Source organism: Pongo abelii, chromosome 5 (genome assembly GCF_028885655.2).
Source record: "Pongo abelii isolate AG06213 chromosome 5, NHGRI_mPonAbe1-v2.0_pri, whole genome shotgun sequence".
Lineage (NCBI taxonomy): Eukaryota > Metazoa > Chordata > Mammalia > Primates > Hominidae > Pongo > Pongo abelii.
Window position 1 is genome coordinate 28,808,390 of NC_071990.2, and position 5,680 is coordinate 28,814,069.

The 5,680-nt window shown below is 42.8% G+C and overlaps 1 non-coding gene across 1 annotated transcript; it reads right to left on the minus strand.

Moving 5' to 3' along the window:
* Positions 1–2,878: 2,878 nt before the first annotated feature.
* TRNAL-CAA (transfer RNA leucine (anticodon CAA)) lies at positions 2,879–2,983 on the minus strand. Its single transcript has 2 exons — positions 2,946–2,983; positions 2,879–2,923 (listed from the first exon to the last, which is right to left on the minus strand). It is a non-coding gene; the product is annotated as a tRNA-Leu (tRNA).
* Positions 2,984–5,680: the final 2,697 nt, after the last annotated feature.

Consider the following 5,680-nt stretch of genomic DNA (forward strand, 5'->3'; position numbering starts at 1 on the left):
TAGGGCAGCAGCTGTACATGAACATGTTATATTATGCCATATATTATTTACTTATTTATTTATTTTGAGACAGAGTCTCACTCTTGTCACCCAGGCTAGAGTGCAATGGTGCAATCTCAGCTTACTGCAACCTCTGCCTCCCTGACTCAAGCGATTCTCCTGCCTCAGCCTCCCAAGTAGCTGGGATTACAGGCGCCCACCAACATGCCCAGCCAATTTTTGTATTTTTAGTAGAGACAGGGTTTCACCATGTTGGCCAGGCTGGTCTCGAACTCCTGACCTCAGGTGATCCACTCACCTTCGCTTCCCAAAGTGCTGGGATTACAGGCATGAGCCACCGCGCCTGGACAACTTTTATATATTTAATAATAACAATAGAAATCTTATGACAATTAGTTTCATTTCTCTGACATAAGCTTTTAAATTCCATTTCATATCTCACCTTCCCACAGTTAATTTAAGTATGGCAGGAATCTGGGACAGCTTGGAAGTACTGTACTTAAAACTATTTGGTTCAAGGGCGGGCGCAGCGGCTCACGCCTGTAATCCCAGCACTTTGGAAGGCCGAGGCGGGCGGATCACCTAAGGTGAAATGGTGAAACCCTCTCTCTACTAAAAATACACAAAAATTAGCCGAGCGCAGTGGCGCATGCTTGTAGTCCCAGCTACTTGGGAGGCTGAGGCAGGAGAATCGCTTGAACCCAGGAGGCAGAGGTTGCAGTGAGCTGAGATCATGCCATTGCACTCCAGCCTGGGTGACAAGAGCGAAACTCAACTCAAAAACAAAAAACTATTTGGTTCAAGCCATCTGAATTCAGAATGTTGCTTCCCAAATGGAACAACTGGATTTTGTCCATGATGAATGTCTCCTGAGAATTCTATTGTCGGATAAAGCAGCTTTCTTTCCTTCTGTCCAGTCTCATGTTTTATGAGGATAAAATCAATAATCAATGTGTTAATCTGTCTAGGAGCTGAAAAAATAAAAATAATTTTAAAATTGAAATTAAAATCCCTTAATCAAATAAACAGTTATGAGCGATCATAATGACAGAGAAATATATGGTTATGCAGATACAAGTCTTCAATAGCTGGTATTAGACATTTAGATCTAAGCTTAGATCTAGAATTTACATTCTTCTGAAAGATAAGGAAATCTTGTAATGCGGAAATAAGTTGAAAAGAAAAAGAAAGAAAAAAAATTTTTTTAAGGAAATCTTGGAATTTGGTGTTCCTGAGGCAGAGCCAGTCATTTAACTAGAATATAAGCTCCGCAAGGGCAGAAAACAAATTTTTTTATCTTTAATTTTATATTTTTACTGCTATATTCTCTGGGCTGCATCTCCTGGCATATAGTAATCACTCATTAAATTACGATAATTGAAAGCATTCTAAATGTTGAGTTTTAAAAAAAGAAGTGGTTATATCCATGCTATACAATGATTTGCAATATTTCTTTTTCTTTTTTCTGAGACAGAGTCTCGCTCAGTCGCCCAAGTTGGAGTGCAGTGGCGCGATCTCGGCTCACTGCAACCTTCGCCTCCCAGGTTCAAGCGATTCCCCTGCGTCAGCCTCCAGAGTAGCTGGGATTATAGGGGTGCGCCACCACACCCGACTAATTTTTAGTAGAGAACAGGGTTTCACCATGTTGGCCAGGCTGGTCTCGAACTCCTGAGCTCAGGTGATCCACCAGCCTCGGCCTCCCAAAGTGCTGGGATTACAGGCGTGAGCCACTGCACCCAGCCAGCAATATTTCTTCTGTAAAAGAAAAGAATAAGTGTTCCACATGGAAAGAACCCAAGATATATTAAGTGAAAAATGTCAGAGCATGACTACATTTCTGTTAAAAAAAAAAAAAAAGTTATATATATATGCGAATGCAGAGAAAAAAGAACTGTAAAAAATACAATAAAATTTTCACGGTGATTACATTTGCCAGAGGAAGGTACAGCTTTCATATTTCATTCAATGGTTAAAATGATACTCAATTTTGACTGAGACAAAACGGTAATGATCAGATGCCAAAACGAGTGTGAATGTGCATAATTTACGAAAGACATTTTTGAGAACTGGTTACATGAGTTTTGAAAATAGGAGAGCAGAGGACCTGTGTAAGATTTTTAAAGAGACTGCACTGTCACGAGCCACAGGGTTGTGAGATTGGTAGGAAAGTGCTACAGGAAATATCTAAGGAAGGGCTTGGATCTGAGACACAAAGTATGAGCCTGGTCGAGAAGCGGGAAAAGAACCCGCCCAGAGCCCCTTCTCCCCATTCCCTCGGCGAGGCAGGAAGCTACCTGGGTTCCGAATCCCGCGACATCCGGATTATCTCGCATTGCCGCACAGAGACCAATCGCTAGTAATCTCTGCCATTTATTGGGCGTTTTTTGCCCCAAATCTCGCGGCTTCGTAAAAATATCGCGATACTTCCGCTTTTAATGTTTTTAGTTTGGACAATCCCTTTGAGAAAATTTTAAAAGCCAATTCTTTTTTTTTTTTTTTTTTGAGACGGAGTGTCGCTCCCCCAGGCTGGAGTGCAGTGGCGCGATCTTGGCTCACTGCACGCTCCGCCTCCCGGGTTCACGCCATTCTGCTGCCTTAGCCTCCCGAGTAGCTGGGACTACAGGCGCCCGCCACCACACCCGGCTATTTTTTTGTATTTTTAGTAGAGACGAGGTTTCACCGTGTTAGCCAGAATGGTCTCGATCTCCTGACCTCGTGATCCACGCGTCTCGGCCTCCCAAAGTGCTAGGATTACAGGCGTGAGCCACCGCGCCCGGTCCCTAAAAGCCGATTCTTAAAAATATACGTTCGTAATTGTTTATGCCTACCGCTGAGATCTGGATATCTCAAAAGGAGAGGAAAAAAAAAAAAAAGTATGTGTCAGAAGTGGGATTCGAACCCACGCCTCCATTGGAGACCAGAATCCCCAGCGCGAGGAAGCGTAGCTTGAGTCTGGCGCCTTAGACCACTCGGCCATCCTGACACGCTGCGTAACACCCCTCATTTTGGCACTAAAATAGAGATCAAAAAGCAATGATTCTGTGTCGTGCACGCACGCAGAAACGCAGAAACGCGATGACGTCAGGGTTGCTTGGTAACAGAAGGGAAGAAAGCCACTTGTGGATTGAAAAAGGAAAAGACTTCGCAGGACTAGAAAATGTTTCTGCATAAAACTGGATCAAGTCTCTTACGGGCCTTATAACTGTTATCGCCATCTCGAAAAACGCGTGCAGTTTTTTTTCTTTTTTTTTTGCTCCCAGCCTGCCCAGATTTCAGGAAGGAAAGATCTTTTGCTTCGGTCGCTGGGTCGGCTATCCAGTTTCTGATGTTTACTGAAATCTTGATCGTGGTTAGCCTCCCCCAGGACTTCATTGTTTGGAAGATGGTGAGGAACAAAACAAAACCCTAACAAAAGACCCCGGTTCTATGGGAAGGTCTCCTTTTAGCCCCTCTATTTTGGTTCCATTTGTCACTGCCTTGCCACTTGTCGAAGTTTGTCTTGGGCTCTGAAAAAGTGGCAGCCGAGAACGGCTGGGAAGGTCTGCACAGGGACCACATGGGCAAGGCTGGTGTCTGCGCCGAGGGATCGGCGATCCCAGGTCCGGGGAAACTCCGGGAGCGACGCGCTCGCCCGCGGCCTTCCTTGTCGCTCTCGGATGTTCCCGATTAATGGGCTCCAAGTGTCCACTGCCAGGTCGGGGAACACAGCGGCAGTTTTTAAGGGGAGTGCACTACATCGCCTGACCCACTTTTCTAACTGTTTCTCAGCCTTCGCCAAGCAATCTGAGCTCCAGGCCGGGAAGCCCCAAGGTCACAAATTTTAATGGAGCCCTGAAACTTAACAGAAATCATCCCTCCCACTAGAACAAGAGCCCCTAGAGTCCGGGGACACTGCTAAAATAACATGTGTAGACCAATGCCGTCCAGGTAACAGTGCCTGGCAAACACAGTAGAGGTTCAATAAATATATTTTAACTCAACCGTCTTAACTCCTGTATTTGGGGCTGTGAGGTTCAGATAGGGGAAATATAAAGTTGGATATTTTAATTAGATTTTGTCCTAATAGCTTACTTTTTGTATTTGTTAATATAAAAAAATTTTCCTTTTTGTAAGGCAAAGTTAGGTCTCTTTTTTGCATGGAGAAATAACTGAGTTTCAGTAGGCTCTATCTTAATTTCCATAGACTTCCTTGGTTTCATATCCTATTTTTGATATAGAGAAAATTAGTAGTGAGAAATACAGTGAACACTGGTTCCCCAGTCTCCCTCCAATACATGAGATTTGTATATTTTCTTTCGATTGGAAGGAAATTGTCCAGGAAGTGATTCCCAACATGGCAACTGTAATCTTACCCTAACTATAATCATTTTTTTCTAATTGCAAAGTACACACAAATTGTAGAACATACAAACATGTCAAAAATTAAAATAATCCATAATCTCACTAGTCAGAGGTAACTATTAACATTTTTATATATTTAGTCTTTCATATGGCATACATTTTTTCCAAAAATGGTCATGTGTAGTAAATAATTTGCTAACTTGCTTTCTAAATGAATACATTATGAGCATATATACTTGCTAAGTACTGTATTTTGTATAAATCTTAATTCCTGCACATATTCCACATCAAAGTGGTATTCTTGAACGCTGGATTATTTCTAATTTTTTATTTTAATCAGTAATGCTGTAAAAACTATCCTTACATAAATATTTTCAAACATCCATAATTATTTCTTTAAATTTCTAAAAGTGAAACCATTACATCTTTTTTTTTTTTTTTTTTTGATACGGAGTCTCCCTCTGTCACCCAAGGTGGAGTGCAGTGGCGCGACTTGGCTCACTGCAACTTCCACCTCCCAGGTTCACACCATTCTCTTGCCTCAGCCTCCCGAGTAGCTGGGACTGTAGGCGCCCGTCAACATGCCCGGCTAATTTTTGTATTTTTAGTAGAGACGGGGTTTCACTATGTTGGTCAGGCTGGTCTCGAACTCCTGACCTCTTGATCCGCCCGCCTCGGCCTCCCAAAGTGCTGGGATTACAGGCCTGAGCCACCGCGCCCGGCCTACATCAATGTTTATCCAGTTTTTTTGTTTGTTTGTTTTGACGGAGTTTTGCTCTGTTGCCCAGGCTGGAGTGCAGTGGCATGATCTCAGCTCACAGCAACCTATCTCCCAGGTTCAAGTGATTCTCGTCTCAGCCTCCCGAGTAGCTGGAACTACACGCATGAGCCATCACGCCCAGCTAATTTTTTTTGTATTTTTAGTAGAAACAGGGTTTCACCATGTTGGTCAGGCTGGTCTCAAACTCCTGACCTCAAATGATGCGCCCGCCTCGGCCTCCCAAAGTGCTGGGATTACAGACGTGATCCACCGCGCCTGGCACATTTTAATAGGTAACAAATGATATAGCCCCCCCTTTTTTTTCAGATTTGATTATTAGTGAGGTCCAATATTCATGTTTAAAGGATTTTTATAATCCTTCCTCAATAAATTGCTTACCCAATTTTTATGAGGTGTCCATCTTTCCTTATTGATTTGTAAGACTTATTTTATGAAAAGTAAACTCTTGGGATACAGTTTCTATTTACCAAGAACCCAAGCAGAAATTCCTATCTCTTATTAACAAGAATCCCATTATGTCCCTTAAACATTTAGTTACTTCTATCTTACGGCAACCAG